Below are 20984 nucleotides of genomic sequence, written 5' to 3'. Positions count from 1 at the left end.
TGCAAAACGTGATGTATTGATGGTCACTCCCATTGTAATCTTACAGGACTCTCCAGTCTTTAATAAAGGTGACTATGCTTTCCGATGCTAGGGTTATGTCGGTTGTTGTGCCTTCGCAACCTGGCTTTTGGTACGTATTCGTTCCTGGGTTGTGCACCACTAAACCTAGTCTGGCTGCCATGTCCAGTACTCGTCTACCTCTTGAGTTCGTTGTCGCCGAGCCCCATTCGGTTGCTTTTGAGTTGAAGTCTCCCGCTATTATTAGTCGTCCCTCTAAACTAAGGGCTTTGTCTTCAATACTTTCCAGTTTCCGGGTGAATTCATCTGTATTGTCGTTCGGTGTAAGGTAACAACTTATCATTGTCAATTAGCTGTTTTGAACGTAGACGAAACCATCGCCAGATCGTTTCACGGTTATTACGAAAATTGTCCTGACTCGTCTTCGATCCAAGCTTTCTCGGATTGAGCATATTGTTCGCTTATCAATACTGCTTGGACTCCTTTTTCTAAGACCATCTGCTCTATTTGCAGGTCTGCGTTTTTACTCCTGTGCATATTTGCTTGAAGTATAATCATACTTTATCTTGTCTTGGCATGTTCTTTTGTCATCGGGCATTTGCCCGAGCTTGGCATATGCTTTGTCTCGCTGCGATTGGCATTAGTGCATAGGCAGCATTTGAGCTCTTTGGTGCACTCTTTCATTTTGTGCCCAGCTTCTCCACATCGGATGCATATACCTTTTCCGCTTCTGTCTAGTCCTTTGCAGTTTGATTGAAGGTGTCCGACACCGAAGCACCGGTAGCAGCGCTTCAGAGATGTGCTAGCTCTCATCCTTGCACTAACCCATCAGATTTTGATATAAGTTTGCTTGAGCAGCTTTTCTGCGCTTTCAACAGCGAGAGTAACATAAGCCCGTACTTGTTGTCGTTGATTAGGTTTTGTGATCCTAACATTAATATTTTCATTAGTGCCAGCTAGCATTTTTCTCACAGCGTCATCAACTTCCTTCTTCTCCGTGACGGCATCCAAGTCTCTGATCTCTACAGTTGAAGTTGGTCTGAGGGTTGTAATGGAACCGACCGCTTTTACGGTTTCCTCTAGTTGATACAAAAAATCAGCGTTAACTGTTTTTTATTTTCTAACTCAAGTAAAAGGGCGCCAGTTTTGGTTCTTCTTATGCCTTTCACCGTTGTGGTTTCGTCTGGCATGGTCTTTTCTCGGATGTTTTTGAGGATTTCAGCATAACTGTGGCCCTCTACCGGCTTTACCAACACAGCCTCCGATTTTGGTTTTGTTTCTCGTTTATTCTTCTTTTGGCTCACTTTAGCCTTCCTTGCTCCGTCGTTTTGCCCTCCATCACTTTCTTTTGGCACAGTATTGCGCCTAGAGTTTTGCCGGCTTACCACTTGCCGTTTCTCAGGCTCTCGAACTCTTAGTTTCTTCGAAGAGTCGGGTGCGGCAGGACTTGGTGCATTCCGTTTTGCGGTTAAAGGAGTACTCTCCTGGACAACACCTGTTTTTCGTGCTGTTGCGGAGGTGTCACCTCCGATTTCTTTCGTGGATGTGTCCGGCAAGAGACGACCTTTACCGGCTTTCTCAGTTCGGATCCAACCTCTTCTGCTGTTTTTCATGACGTCAAATAGTTCGTCAATCTCTGAGACTCCGGTCTTTATTTCCGTGAAAGTTTTCCTACTCTTCAATATAACCGCTTTCATCTTCCTTAGCACTCTCAAACATTTCTCTATGGCTTCCTCTTCTTCAGCTCGCATTTTGAGAATAAACTCTTGTCGCGGAGATGCAGTGGTTTCCCGTTCTGTGTTTGGTCCTTTGCAGTTACAGGGGTATGCGACAGCGCATTGGGCGCATTTTTTTAACCTCTTTTGACGTTACTCTTACGTCTAGTTCTTGAGGCGTCATTTCAGCTCCTTCACTGACCGTCTTTGATTTTCCTATATTTGGCAATGTTCCACTCGTAAGGGGCAAATTCGCTTTTTGTGGTGGCGAGCGAAGCAATCGAGGTTTCCTTACGAAAGGGCTCTGCTCTATATCTCCATCAGTAATGGCCTTCTGTTGTTTTTCTTCTTTTTGTCTTTTTCCATACTTTTTCCATTATTTTTTATTTAACCAGTGCATCGTGTGCACGGCGGGCGGGCCGAAATAGTCAAGAGCGGGTGTACCCTCAGAGGCAATGCTCCTACCCCAGTTCCCTGAGGCCTGACCCACGCTTTACGGATCCCGGAAAAGACGGACGGACCGGCGCTCGCCCGGAGCAACGAAAGCTACTACGCTTTTGCCCAATGAACACTTCCTGACCAGGGTCCAAGGCGGCTGGTTACTGATATACAACGAAGCTAACACATCGGCAGAGCGAACTCACATCACCCCTTTGAGGTCGCAGGTGGAAAGCCATAACGAACTATCCAGGGACTCCCAGTGCGCCCCGTTGCATACCGGTCATGCTTTTTACATACAGTCGCACCTAACATGGTGAACAGTCACTGACCAGCACACCGCCCAATGTGGGAACAGATATGTGCTGGATTTTGTCTCCTAACTTTCTAGCTAACTCTTATAAAGTCGCTGAAACGAGGGACATCTTGACTAGGGTCCGCGGGGTCGTCGTACCCGTCACCTCCTTGTGAAAGATGCCCTTGCGGCGTGACAAACACCGATGGATGGTTATGAAAAGCATTCGAGAGAAAAATTCTTCGGAAGATCTATGGTCCGATATGCGTGAATAATACATATCGAATAAGATGGAGCTCTACGAGCTGTACGCGCTGGCTAGGTCACGTTGAGCGAATGGACTAGTGGAACTCGAAAAAAGAACGTCCTCATATACGTCGGAAAGACCAAGTCGACCACGATCTGACCGTCCTTTGTGTGTAGAAGCGATTGGCGCAACATTTTGGTGGCAAAGACCGACTGTCGTTTGTAGTTGTCACCTAAGTAAGTAAGTAAGTTGTTAATATGAATGGTTTTGTAAAGTCAAGATATTGTCAGCGGTCGTTAGTTTGAAAATATATATATGTCCTGAAAGCATTTATGTTACGGCCGTTTAGTTCGATTGTTGTTTTCCTTCTTGAGGCATTCAGTTAGGGGTGTGGTGAGTTTTGGAAAATCTTTTATAAATTTCCGGTAATATCCTCCAAGACCTATACAACTTTGGATTTGTTTTCGGGTTCTAGGTATTGGAAAGTTTTTTATAGCACTCCTCAGAAGGCAATGGCAAACCTCCGAATATATTTCTGCCATGAAAAAGCTCGTCATAATATCTGCCGTTCGGAGTCGGCTTGAGACTGTAGGTTCGTCCATTTGTGGAACAATATCAGGGCGCACGCCACAAATAGGTGGTACGCCAAAAAGGGTGTACGCCCCAATTATATATATACCATATATGGGAATAATATGTCCAAGAAAAGTGGTTGCTTTGTGGGAAGAAATTGGAGAACCGCAATTTATCGAACACTGTTTGTAGGCTATGAATGTGTTCTTGAAGGGAAGTGCAGTATATGATAGTGTCATCAAGGTAAACAAGACATATTTTGCCTATAAGTTTACCTAGGGCATTGTCCATTATTCTTTGGAAAGTTGAAGGTGCTTTTTTTAAACCGAAAGGCATTCGTACGTTTTCATAATGACCTCCTTCTATTGAGAATGCAGTTTTAGGAATATCTTTTTCGTCTATTTCCATTTGGTGGAAGTCACTTGCTAAATAAGTTTGTGAAAAGCAAATACAAAGAATCTTTGATTTCCGGGTTGTTTAAATTCGATACAGTTTGGAAGGGTTACTTCTTTGTCTAATTTATAGTTAATAAGAATTGTTATTATAGTTATTGGTTTACAGTTAGTAAGGTCTGAAGAGTCAACGTATGTTGGACTTATGAATGAGGCGGGTGCTCCTGTATCGATTAAAAAAATTAGGAGTCTACCAAAAGAAGATGAAATATTGATGCAACATAATTCAGAACCGTGCTTGTTAATGTCTAGATATCCTGATGGAGCTTCGAGGCTGGGTATCGAAAATTGGTTATCTTCAATATTTGTTAAGCTTCCGCGTTGATCTTGGTACTAGTACAGGTTGTGTTTATAGCCACTGATTGGTGGTTGCGGGTCTGACGGATTGGAATGTTGGAAGTTAAATAGTTCGATTTTTTTTTGGAATTCGGGCTTTCCTGATGCAATAAAGCGCATAGTTTTGTCTGCTCTAAAGGATCTTTGGGTAGGGGTTAGTGTTTTTATGTGCGTGGAACTTGTGTCCATAGGCTCTGGTTTACTATATTGACTATAATTATTGCGAGCTCGGAATGGATTTTGGCAATCGGAGTTACCCGCCAATCCATTTTCAAGCGATTGCATGCTTTGGGAATGATTCAAAAACAGGGGACTTGGGTTCCTTATGAGTTAAAACCAAGGGATGTTAAACGTCGTTTTTTCGCCTGTGAACAACTGCTAGAGCGGCAAAAAAGGAAAAGTTTTCTTCATCCCATCGTGGCGGTTGATGAAAAATGGATTCATTTCAGCAATCAAAAGAAAATAGAGTCATGGAGACTGCCCGGTCATGTTTCTACGTCGTCGCCTCGGCCAAATATTCACGCTGCGAAGGTTATGCTATGTATTTGGTGGGACCAAGTTGGTGTTATTTATTATGAACAGTTAAAACCAAGCGAAACCATTATTGGGGATCGGTATCAACTTCAATTGATACGATGGAGCTGAGCACTGCGCGAGAAGCGGCCGCAATACACGGAGAGGCATGAAAAAGTGATTCTACAGCATGACAACGCTCGGTCTCACGTTGCCAAACCCGTTAAAACCTGCCTGGAAACACTGAAATGGAAAATCCTACACCACCCGCCATATTCTCCAGATATTGCGTCGTCCGATTATCACCTGTTCCGATCGATGGCACATGGTCTAGCTGACCAGCAGTTCAAAAGATGGACAGTTTTACCCGCGACGCTATACGAGATGTACGTGAAAAATGCGAAAAAGTAGTAGCCAGTGATGGGCAACCACTGTGACGGGTAACCATTGTAACCAAAACAACGAGAACTTAGTTGCGCATCTAATATTTATTCGGATTTATGGAGTTATTTTGATAATGATTTTGTCGTTGAAATGATGGTTGTTTATTGTTATTTGGATTTAGATTTCAGTAATGAGGACATGTGCGTTGAGAAGTTGTGTATCTATTGAAATTTGTGGTATTCCTAAAGTAATTGTTGGCCTTTGGTTGTCAATTACGGTGAAATCTGCTCGGATCTGATTTTATATAGAATATGTGCTGTTCTTTTTTACATAAGGAGAATGCTTCTGCAAGAGATTCTGGTTTCGAGGTGAGGGTTTGTTTATTTCATCCTAATTGAGGGATGTTCCATAAATGCTTAGTACTTTGTTGGCCTAGCCGACAATTTTATTTCGAATCGTCCGTAGTAGTACTTGTCCTTGTGGAGTTGCGTCGCAATTTCTAAATTCTGGAATAGAGTTTCTGCCACATTATTAATAAAAGCGAGAATTTCCATCATATGTAGCTAAAAGAAGAGCCGAAACCGTCGCACACCTAGCGTGTACCGATGCTGTTAATAACTTATCAAATACGGTAGATTTTCTACTGTATTATCAGAATGCTGGCGGCATAAGGTCATTGTTGTTATTCCCCCTTCATCTGTCTATGATATCATAGTTTTAACACAGACTAGGCTTTCTGAATGCCATTATACTGCAGAAATATTTGACTGTCAAATCTATAATGTATTTCGTAAAGACAGATGCTCCCGCACTACTGGTCTCTCTAAAGGTGGCGGCGTACTTGTTGCTGTAAGTTCGAGACTACCCAGTAGACAAATCACTTTGTCACCAAATATGAGTTCCGACAACGGATATTTTGATGTTGACCAAATAATATATTAAATAAAATTAATTTAGGAAAATCGGATGAATTATACATTAACGGAAGTTATATACCGCCTTCAAGACCAATTGAATTATATAAAAAGCGTGTAAATAATTGTTCTACAACACTGGATAGTCTAACTGGCGGTCAAAACATAATTATTTTGGGTAACATCAACTTTCCCAATGTTAATTGGTTTTTCGACAATGATGCTATGAAATTAGTACCATATGGAGTATCAAGCGAGAGTGAATGTGAGGTGCTTGACACCTTTGCCGAATATAACCTCTGCCAGATTAACAGAGTACACAATGATATCAATCGCTTACTGGATTTAGTATTCATAAGCAATGATCTAAAGTCTGATGTCGAGCCCCTCTCTTCACCCCCTCTTCCTAACTCCATACACCACAAAGCGTTATGTGTACACTTTAAACATATAAACTATATCAAATAAGTTATTAATAATTACAAAAATTATAACTTCTATAAAGCTAATTTCCATCAGATATCGCGGTCACTTGATTTGGTAGATTGGGAAACTGTCTTAAACAAACCCGAACAGATGTGTGATGATTTCCGAGGAAGACTGGAAAGGGCAATTCATATGTTTGTTTCTATAGTGTCTGCAAAAAGCCAGTCCAAACCGGCCTGTTACAATTCTATGTTGATTAATCTTAACAATAAAAAAACCAAAGCATACAAACTATACCACAAATCCAAAAATAACGCAAAACTTTATGAAGCGTACAATCCGTTGCAAAAAGAATTCGATGTTTTGAATAAATTTCTAAGCTAGAGTGTGGTATCAAAGAAAATTGTAAATCTTTTTAGCAGTTCATTAACGGTAAAAAGAAAACAAGTGGGATTCCGGATAAAATGCATTATTTGGGGAAACGTTGTCGGACATTCAAGAAATTAGTAACCTTTTTGCACATTTTTTTCGATCTATTTATGTTTGTCAATCTGACATCGGAATATAAGATACTTCTTTTAACAGCTCACAAACACTTAAAGGTTTCCAGCTCTCATATAATGATGTACTCATGAGCCTTTCGGCCTTGGCAAATGACCCAGCTCCTGGAGAAGATGGCTTCCCTCTTATATTATTAAAAAACTGTGCTACATCGTTAGCAAAACCATTAACAATTATCTTCAATGAATCACTAACTTCTGGTGAATTTGTACATAATTGGAGAAAATCGTTTATCATACCGATACATAAGTGTGGAAGCAAGACGAAAGTCCAAAATTATCGCCCTATCTGCAAAATCTCTTGTATACCTAAACTCTTTGAAAAGCTAGTTCATGATTTGATTTTCTTTCAAATTTCAGATCTCATATCGGATCAGCACGGCTTTGATAAAGGCAGATCTACTGTTGCGAATTTGGGGTTATTTGCAACTTTTTTCTTAAACCAGTTTGAAACAGGCCAACAATGCCATATCATATTCACCGATTTTTCGAAAGCGTTTGATAGAGTCAGTCATAGTATCCTACTTAAAAAAGCTGGGTTCAATTGGTCTTCATCCTAGCTTACTGAAGTGGCTTGCATCTTATCTAACAGATAGAACTCAATTCGTTCGTATAAGTAACATAAAATCTGATACCATCAAAGTTACCTCAGGTGTACCTCAAGGGCGTACCATCTTGGGCCACTATTGCTCGTAATGTTTGTTAATGACATTACAGACGTTTTCGACACATCACGTTGTCTGATATATACAGATGACCTGAAAATTTACAGTCGGATAGAGGACGTAACTGACTTCATAAGACTTCAAGAAGACTTAACAATATTGGAAGCTTGGTGTAATGATAACTCTTAATGCTGGTAAATGCCAGCACAGCCATTCAGTAGACGCAAAGTTACGATTGATTTCGATTACAAGTTGGGCACTACCACCCTCAAAAAAATGTATGAAAAGAAAGAAAATGTCGTTTTCTAAACATATAGACTTTATGATTGCCAAGTCTAAATCTATGCTCGGCACTCCTGTTGTACAGATTAGTGGCATGCCCTCACTATCCAAAACAAGGATGGATATGCCAGGAAGGATATATGTATATATATTATATATTCTGTTCATTTTGCATGCATTTCCATATAAACTTCTGCATTTATTTTTTTATTGTTCCTATTATCTGTTATCGCTCCTATACCCTGGACGGTCCGGATTTAGGGGCTACGGGATCGCAGATTTGAGGTAAGTTGATAAATTTATTCCAATATAGGAATAAAAGTCGATTTTTGTTTGTGTTAAAGGATATACAAGCCTTTTGCAAGCGGCTATTATGTAAGTTTATAATATTATATTTTTATTATACTATCAGAAGCATCCAATAACAGGTGTTGTTTTGAATTTGAGATTTTATGATTTTACACCTTGTGACTTTTTTCTTTGAGACCACGGGAAAGAGAAGGTCTACGCCAACAGCCAAGGGTCGATTCAAGACCTCAAAGATGGAATTCGTGAGGCTATCGAGGACATAGGGCAGCCACTTCCAATTCGGTTATGGAAAATTTCATGAAAAGGCTATTGTCCTGTAAGCGTGATCGTGGTGATCATTTGCCTGAGGTTATTTTCCACTATTAACGGTATACCTTCCTCTTTATAATCAAATAAACATCCGATCATTTATATTAAAAAATAGCATTTTTCTTTGAATATCAAAATAACACCTCTTATTGAAACACCCTTTAGTTGAAAACACGACGGTCCGGTTATGCTTCTAGTGGATTTCTTCCGAAATGCCCTCGGAACGCAGCTGGAGCTACAGATTAGTTGGTCTTTCCGATATGCCCTCGGAAGTTTTGTATCGGGAACTACTTTTAATTTGTTGATTCCTTTCAGCCTGCTCTTATATGCGCTCAGAGATCACTTAGGGATTTCCAACTTTTTTTTCTAAGCACTCGCGAACCGTTCACTGAGCAAGCCTTCTGCGTCATTTAAAGTACCGCTCACATTTTGGTGCTTATTAATAAATATTAAAATATTGGATTTGCTTACTACACAATTTATTTCATGTAACTTAAATTCTATGGAAAGTTTATTGCAATATGCTATTTGTTTTACTTGGCTCAAGTTCTACGGTACTCTTATAACAATTAGTATTTAATTTGGTTAACATAAGCATTTATTTAATATAACTTAAATTTAACCAATTCCTGATACCTCTGAGTTTCCGATGTTGATGACCGGTTAGCTTCTTGCCCTTACTGGCTTTACGAGTACCGATGGTTATCGTGTTGGTATTGTTATAGACGTTGATGTTGCGGTAGCGACCGTAACTCGCGGGACTAAGGGGGGCGGGCTTTGGATTAAATTTTTTGGGTCGAATTTTTAGCAATCACTTTTCGTAGAACATATAGTCATTAAATTGTTGGCAAAAATGTTGAAGGCTCTGAACAGAAATTTGGTACAAAAACTATTGGAAAATGTTTGGCCTTAATCAAGTTAGAGGGAGTGTATTTAAATAGTTTGATGATTCAAACTGCCACAGTAGAAAAATGTAAACAATTATATTTTTTTTTTTCTTACTAAATGTCTTTACAATTGTTCCATTGTGATTGGGAATACATTTGTTTTCATTAAAAAAATTATTTTGGTTTGTCTTATTATTGATTTTTTTTAGAACCTCTTGGGTGTGTATGTATCTGCAGACCATAAGCCAGAAATCTGGTCGATTTACAACCTGGCCTGGTGAACCAATTTACAAATTGAGTTATCAATATCCAACTTCATTCGGATACTCAAATATGTATGTATGATGCACAATGTGAAGGCACAAAATTGTATAGTTTTATATGCATACATATGCACGTTCCCATTCTCATAGTTAGGTACAGAAGAAGTTAAGATATAATTGAAAATTCTTAAATGTTTTCACTTGCCCAAGCTGTCTCAGTCAAATTGTTGAAGTCATTATTTACCTGCCGACCAAATTATACCGGTTTTCTTCCATATTTGTTATTGTAGTATTTGTATTCGTAATGCCAATACTCTCAGTTTATTATGTGAGGAACGTCTTCATTAGCCATCGAAAACAGAGTTTAAAAAATGTATGTACATATGTGCATAACATGTTTTTATTTAACAGTGCGGGCAGGCAGTTAGACAGACGGCCAAGAAGACGTGAGCAAACGGACAACCAATTGAACCAAGCACCGATTCCTAGCACCAAACCAACAAATAAGGGATGACATGAAATATGTAGTGAACACCTTACATACATATATATACAGTATATACTATACATATATATACAGTGCTGGAAAATATAATAGAAACAAATATGTATGTTCACGAAGTTGTTGAAACTTTTTTTTATCTTTGAAAATCCGGAATGTCTTGCAAGTTCAAAAAATTACTGCAAATTAAGAAAATGAAAAGCTTATTTTCCAAATATTCTGCAATATAATACAATTTCATCAAGTTTAAGAAAGGTTCTTTGGAAAAAATTCTAGAAACAAACAAGTTTGCAACAAAAAATCCGTGTTTTCAAACAAATTTTTACATATGGAGAATCCGTTTATTATTTCATAGCTCTTCCTGCTTTTTTCAGTACTTCTTAGTATCTTCGATGCATTGAGTTTACTAAATTTCTTACACAATTTCTGTTTTGCCACCGTCCCTTACAGTTTTTTTTCGTACTGCAAGTAACTGTAAGTATGATATTTGTTAGTCGTCGAACTTATTGTTTTTTGTCAGATTCAAACATATTTTTCTTTTGTAATCCGTCCATAGCATATATTTCCAGTTTCGACGGAAGAGGTGTTTTCGTGCAAATGTAAGCCTTTTTGATTTGTTCTGTAAACTCAACAATGGTACTCTTCTGGGTGCTCTTGCTATTTAACCGGCTTTTACCAACCTATATCGAACTGTCTGACTTGTAATTTGCAAATTTAGCTCAGTTTTATGTGCGTTTGATGTTTTTTTTGGTTTTTTCCTTTCAGAGGAGTAGCATCAAAAACGTTTTTCTTTGGACATTTCCTTAATTTTACATTAATCAGGCTTTTCCTCTCTACTATTGTTTATATTTAAAATTTAGTTAATTTAATTAAATTTTACCTTTAAGGGTAACTGAGCAAAATTTATAACGTTTAAAACTGTTTGCTATCACCAAATAGTTACCGTTCATTTTATTTTTCCCAATCACAAAACTCATTAGCTTACTCAAATGTGTCCAAAATAAGAATGAGGCCAAATGGAAGATAGAATGCAATAGAGAAGAAAACCCCGTTAGCTACTGATAACATATTATAGACAAACTTAACAAAAAAACTTGCCTATAAGTGATATAGTCCATTAGAAAAATTTAAGTGCACTGTTTCTATTATATTTACCAACAGTGTATATGGGGACATTTCGAATACGAGTCTCAAAGACTGCCTGAATGCTGAATACATCCATATATACGAGTATGGCTTACTTATATGCACATAAGCATGCATGTTGTAGATTTCGCCAGCTGCGCCCACGCCAGTGTTGCCATTCAAAAATCTATACAACCTACCAAAATAAGTTTTGATTCAAATAATGTCAGTTCGACGAACATACATTGATTGAATGGTTTTTCATAGCAAGGGCTTAATAAACATGTTAAAATACATTTATTTACAATAGAAAAATTCGTTTCAAACTGCCTAGAAAAGCTACTATGAGTGTCCAATGAAAGAAGGATATAAGACATACAAAATCTCTTCATGATTTGGAAACAACAAAATCCAATCATTCTATAATTTGGACAATATGGAAATAAAGCACATTGTACAACAAGAGAGGAAAAACATCCGATGGCATATTTCTGATAGCAATGCGTGATGAAGTCATACATATGTGAAATCCTAACTTCTCTGCATATTAATTTAGTCTTAGAACTCATTTCTGAATGCAATTATTAACTAAAAATATAAGTATATTTGCAAAGGGGTTTCCAATAACAGGTCTTATTTGTGAATGGATTGCGCTATCGAGAGATGATTCACAATTTTTTATGGCCGGAATTGGATGGTATTGATCTGGACAACGTTTATTTTCAACAAGACGGCGCTACGTGCCACACAAGCAACGAAACCATTGATCTTCTACGGGGAAAGTTTCCGGACTGTGTTACAATTGGCCACCGAGATCTTGTGATTTAACACCTTCTGACTTTTTTCTTTGGAGTCACGTGAAAGAGAAGGTCTACGCCAACAGCCCAGGGTCGATTCAAGACCTCAAAGATGGAATTCGTGAGGCTATCGAGGACATAGGACAGCCACTTTGCAATTCGGTTATGGAAAATTTCATCATGGTCATTTGCCTGATGTTATTTTCCACTATTAACGTCATACCTTCCTCCTTATAATGAAATAAACATCAACATAAATAAACATTTTTTTTTTTATTCTACATAAGCAACTTAATTTTTATTAAAAATATAAATGTAAATATATTCAACAAAAAACAAACCAAATTACTGCACAAAAGGAGCATTAGACGATATTTTGACACATATAATTCGGGTGCTGTTTTTTCTTTTTTCGATGTAAAGGTTCTACTGGGCATTTTTTCCACCAAAGCCCAGTTTCGTCGACATTGAAAATTTGATCTGCTGTGTATCCTTGCTCTTCCATTATATTTTTAATTTTTTTCTGGATACGTCATAGCGGGTTCGTGATCAGTCGAACCAGATTCTCCTTTAATTCTTATGTTATGAATTGCAAAATGCTTTTTGAATTTTTCGAACCAATATTTAGTTGCGACAAATTGACATAGGATTATCCTTGTTCTTTAATTTATTTGTAAATTTTTAGTGGTTTTTGTTTGATGATGTTGCCATCTAATGGAATTTGTTTTTGGCAGCAATCATCAATCCAAATGCTGAGTGCGTTTTCCATTTTCTGAATAATTGAGTTACAGCTCGCCCACGTTTGGGGATGACAATGGTACTACAGCAACTTCTCTTCTTATTTCTTTTTCAGTTTTCCTGATGGTCCGGACTTTGATTCTTTCAAATTAAGGCTTTTTCCCATGTAGGATGGTTTTTATTCTTTCAAAAGACGATCCCAGGTTTGTTTCTTTACTTCTAGACAAATAAATCTCCTATTGAACTTTTTTTATCTTTCTCGGACACGGCTTTTGACTGCAAATTAATGTTAAAAAGATATTCTTTAACGCACCGCGGCTCGACGCAGAGTGCCGACCAGCAGCGAGAGACACTTTTGTTTTCAGGCCTCGGAGATGAAAAGAAATAATTTCCCCACCACATACTGAGATAGAAATGTATACATGCCAGTGGCAACACTGTATCCTTATGACGGCAAGCCTCGCTGCGGCTGTACAAATACAGTACTTTACAAAAGTTTTTCAATTCTCTTATCATATATTAGAGCGTAACAGCGTTATAGCATGCCGTGTTGTAAGAGGGTTCGCGCGAATTACCAATCGTGTTATAGCGAAACCGTGTTATAAGATGCCGTTTTGAAGGTGGGCTAACTGTATATATATATTGGAGGTTGAATTAGTTTTAAAGGTGACACACAGATGGCGCTATTTATCACTTTATCGCGTTGGCAATACTGAATATATATTCATGACAAAGCCTCATCCCTAGGCTTTGTTTATCAGTATCTGTCATTTCGCTGGAGTATAAACAACGCAGTGTTTTCGTGCTCCGAGTATGTCAACTTTCGTGCCGTCGAAACGCAATTTGCGGGAAGCTTTGCTTTTCTGCTTCAATTTGAAAAAAAATACAGCCCAAGCCCGTGAATTGCTGCAGGAGGCCTACCCAGACCATACTCCGTCGATTTCAACATGTGAGTACTGGTTTCGACGATTCAAAAGTGGTGATTTTCACACCGAAGACAAGGAACGTCTTGGCCAGCCCAAAAAGTTCGAGGACGCGGAATTGGGGGAATTGGTAAACGAGGACTCGTGCCAAACCCAAGAAGAGCTTGCTGAATCATTGGGCGTTGATAATTCAACCGTTTGCAAGCGTCTAAAAGCGATGGGAATGATCCAAAAGCAAGGACATTGGGTCCCGTACGAGTTGAAGCTGCGCGACGTCGAACGGCGATTTTTTACGTGCGAATTGCTGATCGAGCGACAAAATCGGAAGGGTTTTTTGCATCGGGTGGTGACTGGCGACGAAAAATGGATCCACTACGATAACCCAAAACGCAAAAAATCATGGGGTTTGCCCGGCCACGCATCAACGTCGACGGCCAAGCAGAATATTCACGGCAAGAAAATCATGCTCTGTATTTGGTGGGATCAGGTCGGCGTCGTATATTTTGAGCTGCTTCAACCGGGCGAAACAATCACGGGGGATCGTTACCGACTGCAATTGATGCGTTTAAGCCGGGCATTGAAAGAAAAACGGCCGGAAACGGTAAAAAGGCACGACAAGGTTATTTTGCAACATGACAACGCTCGGCCGCATGTTGCTCAACCTGTCAAAAAATACCTTGGAACGCTTGGCTGGGAAGTGTTACCCCACCCGCCGTATAGTCCAGACATAGCTCCCTCCGATTATCATTTGTTCCGGCATATGAGTCTCGATTTGGCGGACCAGCGGTTCTCCTCGTACGAGGCTACCAAAATATGGGTTGAGTCATGGATAGCCAAGCAGCGGCCAGAATTTTGGAGAAACGGCATCCGGAAATTGCCCGAAAGATGGGCGAAAGTTGTAGCTAGCGATGGCCAATACTTCAAATAAAATATTTTGTACCGTTTTTTCACAATAAAGCCCCAAATCTTCGAAAAAAACCTTTAAAACTAATTCAACCTCCAATATATATAACTTTATACATATGTATATATAAATATATTACGTGCAATACCGGTTCCGTCGATTCCGTTCAGGTATTTTTGATGTTAAAGTAAATGTCGCTGAAATCACAGAAATAATCGAAGTTGACCGGAATGATAGTAGTCGTAGCATTGCCCAGGAAATAAAGATCGACCATAATACAGTTTTAAACCATTTGCACAAAAATTGTACGCAAAAATAATGTATTTTTCCCCAAAAATAATATTATTATATTAGCATAATATCTATAGCATTTACGTGCGTATATATTTTTATCTCCCCATATTGTCAATGATTTTATTTGATAACCCCAGTACAGAATATATTATGCATAGTACGCGGTGTATGTAGACTTAGAAGAAACCCAAAGGAAAAATTGTGGTAAGGTCAAGTCGCTCGATCTTGGTTGCCAATTTACGTTACCTCTGCTAAAAATTGGCATGGTTATTTCAATAATAAATATTCACTAACAAAATTCTAAACAAGAAATGCGCCAAAACAACGTGTCCGCCCGTGCTGTACCATACGTCATGTGTCTTCGAGGTGGCTTGAGATGTAGTGAATCCCTTAAGTGTTTATAATATAATAACTATAATACATTCCTAAAAAGAAAGCGTACGCCCTTTTTGGGTATTTGGCCGAGCTCCGCCTCCTATTTGTGGCGTGTATCTTGATGTTGTTCCACAAATTGAGGGACCTACAGTTTCAAGCCGACTCCGGACGGCAGATATTTTTTATGAGGAGCTTTTTCATGGCAGAAATACACTCGGAGGTTTGCCATTGCCTGCCGAGGGGCGACCGCTATTAGAAAAAGTGTTTTTCTTAATTTTGGTGTTTCACCGAGATTCGAACCTACGTTTTCTCTCTGAATTCCGAATGGTACTCACGTACAAACCCATTCGGCTACGGCGACCGCCGTATTCATAATTAACTGAGCTTGCATTTTCGGCATGTGCCGTCTAAAATAACGTAATTATAATTGTTTTGATCACATATTAATTACACAAATATTGAACTCATGTAACAAACGCCGAATTTGCAATTCTTTTATTATTTGCATTTCCTGCACTCGCTAACATTTACATACTGGCCAAATATGCAAGGTGACACAATGAAAGGTATAAGTAATACCATTGCAAGAAATTCAAGTTAGGCTTAGTTTCGGTCTTAATGAAGTCTTAGTCTTAAAGATCAAATTTAAGGCAGCTCTATTCCCATTGCCAATATAGGTTCATTTATACCAGTTGTTTCATCTATTCGCCACTTGCTAACTCTTTGTAAAAGAAGAGGCCTTTTGTTGCCCCCTGAACAATGAGCGTGTAAATAAGAACGACGGCGAGAATAATGAAATGGCGCCTATCGTGGTCCCGTAGGTAGGTAGATAGGTATAGTTGTTGCCAATTGACACACCTAGGCCTGCTGTAGGCCAATTGTGATATCATCAGGGCTGTCAGGGCAGTTATTCAAAGACCTTTTCATAAAATATTGATCCTTATTCTACGCAGAGCTATGCACCCGCATGGAAAGTGTTCTAAAGCTTCTTCTTTTTCAATGCCGTTACAGCTTCTGCGTCGTTGTATGCAAGTCTTCATGTAAGACAGTGCCCTATTAAAACGCCAAGAAGATTTCTCATGCCCGTCCTGTACAGTTTCAACAGTCGGTTTATGCGGCCCTTGTTCCATTCTTGCCACGTCATCCTACTTGTTGGACAGGACAGGGACTGAGGCCATAGCACGTTGGCAGCGTTGATGGTGTGTTTGAGGTATGAGTATGTCGCTTTATCTGGCTGGATCGGTAATGTGGTACTCAATCTCGTTAGTTCATCTGATTTGCAGTTGCCTCCTATGTCGCTGTGACCTGGCACCCAGAGCAGGTTTATTTTAAACTACTGCGATAGTTCTGTCAAAACGTCGATTCATTCTTTACTGACTTCGAGTTAATATTAGCTGATTGTAATGATTTCAGGGCCGATTCGCTATAGGTATAAACGGATATTTTTTTCTCTTGTTTTGAAAACACTTTTCTTTAAGATCAACAGGCTTTCCCTGATAGCCAGAATTTCTGCTTAAAATACGCCACAATAATCCGGTAGTCGGAAGGATATGTTTGCATTCATTTCCTCAGAGTGAAGGCCTTGCCTACTTATTCATTGAGCTTGGAACCATCAGAATAGATACTGACTTCACATCTATTGTCCATTACTTCATTTTTCCAATCTTCTCTCGTTGGGAAAGTTGTAGTAAAGGATGTATTTAACTGCAGCTCTACTGAGTTACAAACATCTGTTGTTTGATGTAAGTAGGGGTATTCGTCTAGTATTTTTGCGCGATCCTTCCTGTTAGGGGCTAAGTAAGAAGATTCTCTTAACCTAAGAGCCGATTTCGCCAACAGTTGTTTGCTGTAGGCCTCAATCGGTAATAAATGCAGCATGACATTCATCGCTGCCGTGAGCGTAGTCTTTAGTGCCCCGCTTAAGCAGGGACTAGAGCATTTTTCAATACCTTCTAAGCGTTTTACCATAGTTTTTTTCTCAAATGTTGGCTACCAAAGTGTATATAGCCAGTATACTATTTTCGGGGTTAAGCTCCATTTTCTCCCGCAATTCTTTTGCATGTATAGAGTGCTGTGGCTGCTTTCTTTACTCTATCACTTATCGTTTATTTCCACGAAAGCTTCCTATATAATACTAGTCCTAGGCAGCTTTCTTCTTACCCAACTGACAAAGTGATTCCACCAAGGGTGGGGAGGTTCAGAATAGGTACCCAGTGTTTTCTGGTGGACATCATAAGATCTGTTTTGTTGGGACTTACCGTAAGACCACTCGATTCAGCTCACCGGCTTACATCGTTCAAAGCGTTTTGCATTATATTGTAGAGGGTATCTGGGAATTTTCCTCTTATTAGTATTGCAACATCATCTGCGTAGGCCACCACGTGTATCCTCCTTTCCTCTAGATCCCTGACCAATCGATTCATTGCAGAAGAAAGTACGCCACCATGAGGCGTACTCCTCCTGGTGGATCTGCGTATCGTCGAGAGAGACAACGTCGAAATTGCACACCTGCCTAGTAGCAACTGTTCAATAAATTTCACAAGTCCCACCCAAATCAGTCATCACGCTTGTTATGGTTGCCGGTAAGATGTTGTTGAAAGCACCCTCTATGTCTAAGAAGGCTACCAGAGAATACTCTTTATTTTCTATTGATTTCTCTATCTCTGTAACTAGTGGACTCAGTGCTGTCTCTGTGGATTTACCTTTAGAGTATGCATGTTGTGATCTCGTGAGTAGCGGCGGTGTCGAGCCTTCCCTTATAATGGTGTATATTAATCGCTCTAACGTCTTTAATATAAATGAGGATAGGTTTATGGGTCTGAAGTCTTTAGTTCTTGTATGTGAGGTCATACCGGCCTTTAGTATAAAAACGACCCTCTAAATATGGTTATTAGCTATTTCACAATGTGGTCCATTGTCTGTTGCAGTTCAGCAGGGAGTATCCTATCTGTATCTGGTCCCGGTGTTTTATATGGTTGGAAGTTTTCTACAGCCCAAGTTATCTTGGTTTCTGTGCCAATATTGAGGATATCGGAACCTAGTACCACTCCCGAATTAGGACTATTGGTGGTTACTGCTTCCTCTAGGTTAACTGGGAAGTGAGTATTTAATAATAGATCGAATGACTCTTCGCTGGACGCCGTGCAGCGTGAGTATGACTTCTGAAGGTATCCCATGGGTTGAGCAGACTTGGTTAGGATTTTTCTAAGCCGACATGCCTCTACCGTAGTCTCTATCTCCCCACAAAAAGTTGTCCATGAAGACTTTTTCGCTTTTCTTAAATATTTCTTTCATATATACATTCTGTCAGAAAAAGTACTGAAAATCGTTCAATAAAACGCAAAATAATGGTTTAATCATGAAAATTTATTTTGTGGCCTTCAAAATAAGCTCTATTCGAAGCAATACCCATATGCCAACGATTAGTGCAGTTATCAAAGCGCCTTTTAAACGCGTTTTAAGAGATTTTCTTCAGCTCCTTCAGCGAATTGTCCTTAATGGCCTCCATCAACTCAAAGCGGCGTCCGCGGAGTGACAATTTAAGTTTTGGGAAAAGAAAAAGGTCACAGGTGCTAAATCCGGTGAATACGGTTGCTGTTCGATGATATTTGTCGAGTTTTTGGTCAAAAAAGTATGGTTAACACTTTTGAGCCTTGTGAGACGGTGAATTATCATAGTGCAAGATCCATGAGTTTTCTTTCCACAAATTGGGCCGTTTCCTACACACATTCTCTCTTAAACGTCGCATAACTTCCAAATAATAATATTCTTTATTTACCGTGGAACCATTTGAAATAAATTCCTAGTGCACAATTCCATGATAATCAAAGAAAACTAGTAGCACGACTTTCACTTCCTACCGACTTTGACGAGGTTTTTTGGGTTTCGGCTCATGTAGAGAGCACCATTGCATGTCAAACTCATGTCTCATCATCTGATGATGCGCTGAATAAACGTTGAGTCCAAATTCACTTGCTCAAACATGTTTTCAGCCACCTTCTTCTGATGAAATTATTTAAAGAAATTCAACTCTCTTCAAACGAGTCGTGCAGCCACACGTCTCATGCCCTCAAACTTAAATGATGGTATACAGGGTTTGATTGAAAAGTAATGAGCCTTCCCGCGCGGAGCGTCTGCCAAGCGATCAACCGAATCGGCTGGTGGGGAAAATGATCGTTGGACCTTACCCTTCCACTAGAAACCGGTCCCAGCTTGCTGGCAACAGCGGTCCAGTCAACATCGCTCGGCGCGTAAAAGCTGTTTTAAAAGTGTGTTTGGATTTTGCAGTGGCGAAAATGCAGCTATCGTTGGAGCAACGTAACTCGATCAAATTTTGCGTAAAGCTAATTGTATCACAGGAGATGAAACCTGGTGCTTTGAGTACGATCCTGAGGGCAAGAGAGAGAGTGCGGAGTGGCACATGAGCCAGTCGCCAAGACCCAAGAAGGTGCGCATGTCGAAATCCAAAGTCAAAACCATGCTGATCATCTTTTTCGACTCTCGAGGCATCCTCCACAAGTAGTTTATACCTCCAGGAAGCACTGTAAACGCGGCATTTTACAAAGAAGTGCTCCTTCGGCTGAAAACCGCGTCGCCCGGGTTCGGCCCGACCTCATCAACAATTGGACCCTTCATAACGACAATGCGCCGGCGCATACCGCCTTCCTCTGCACCTCTGCATTGGCCAAGATGGGGGTTCAGGTGCATCCCCACCCTCCCTACAGCCCAGACTTGTCCCCTCAGGACTTCTTCTTGTTCCCGCACCTGAAAAGAAAGCTGAATGGCAGGTGTTTCGACTCCATCGAGGCAATCCAAAAAACTGTGACAGCCGAATTGAACGCGATTTCGGCGGATGAGTTTAAAAAATGTTTCCTGCAGTGGAAGGACCGGTACCAGCGGTGTATTGACGCTCAAGGGTCCTATTTTGAAGAATATTAGTTGTATAATCCAAAATAATGTTTAATAAAACTGCTTAAAAAAATAAGGCTCATTACTTTTCAATCAAAGCCTGTAGAGTCTCAATGTTCTATATAATAATGAGTTCGAACGAGCATTAATCTTTATTTCAAACTGAACAACTGATTCTCATTTCCTTAAGAGTAGAGCTTAAAAGTATTACAATTTTAACCGTGAGAAAGAATAAATGTGCATGATAAGCACATTTGCCAAACAAACTTCATGTTGTAATATGAGAAGTTTGTTTGTTCGCTAAACCGTTGTGGAATTTTGAAGAATACGCTGACGTCTGCGTCTAGCGTTTTGTGGGAATAAAAATTAAAGCATGAAAATGAATACGTGAAGTATAAAGATTACATGTATGTGACTTCTCTATCCTTAGGTTTTGCCCTCCGGGCAAATGGGTCACTTTACAACACTTTACACTTTCTCACTTTACAACATTTAATTCTTATTATTAAAACTATAATTACCAGTAAAAGCATAAAAATCACACTTATAGTAGTGTCATGCGTTATATTGTTCTTAAATTCAATGTATTTAATAATTTCTCTGTTCTTAATGCTTTGAAGATGTGAAGTTTGTAAAGTTTACATAGTTCAGTGGTATAAGAACGCCATGATCAAATTTATCAATTTTCAAACACAAATTCTTTTATTTTAATTGTACAATTAAAAAATTTCATTATATTGTTGCCCTTGACAAAATAAGGCTGATCGTTGCAATTGTGATTTATTTTGGTAAATTCAAGTCATTTTGTTATTACAAGACCTGATTGAATTTC

Source organism: Anastrepha ludens, chromosome X (assembly GCF_028408465.1).
Source record: "Anastrepha ludens isolate Willacy chromosome X, idAnaLude1.1, whole genome shotgun sequence".
NCBI lineage: Eukaryota > Metazoa > Arthropoda > Insecta > Diptera > Tephritidae > Anastrepha > Anastrepha ludens.
This window is presented reverse-complemented; position numbering follows the sequence as displayed.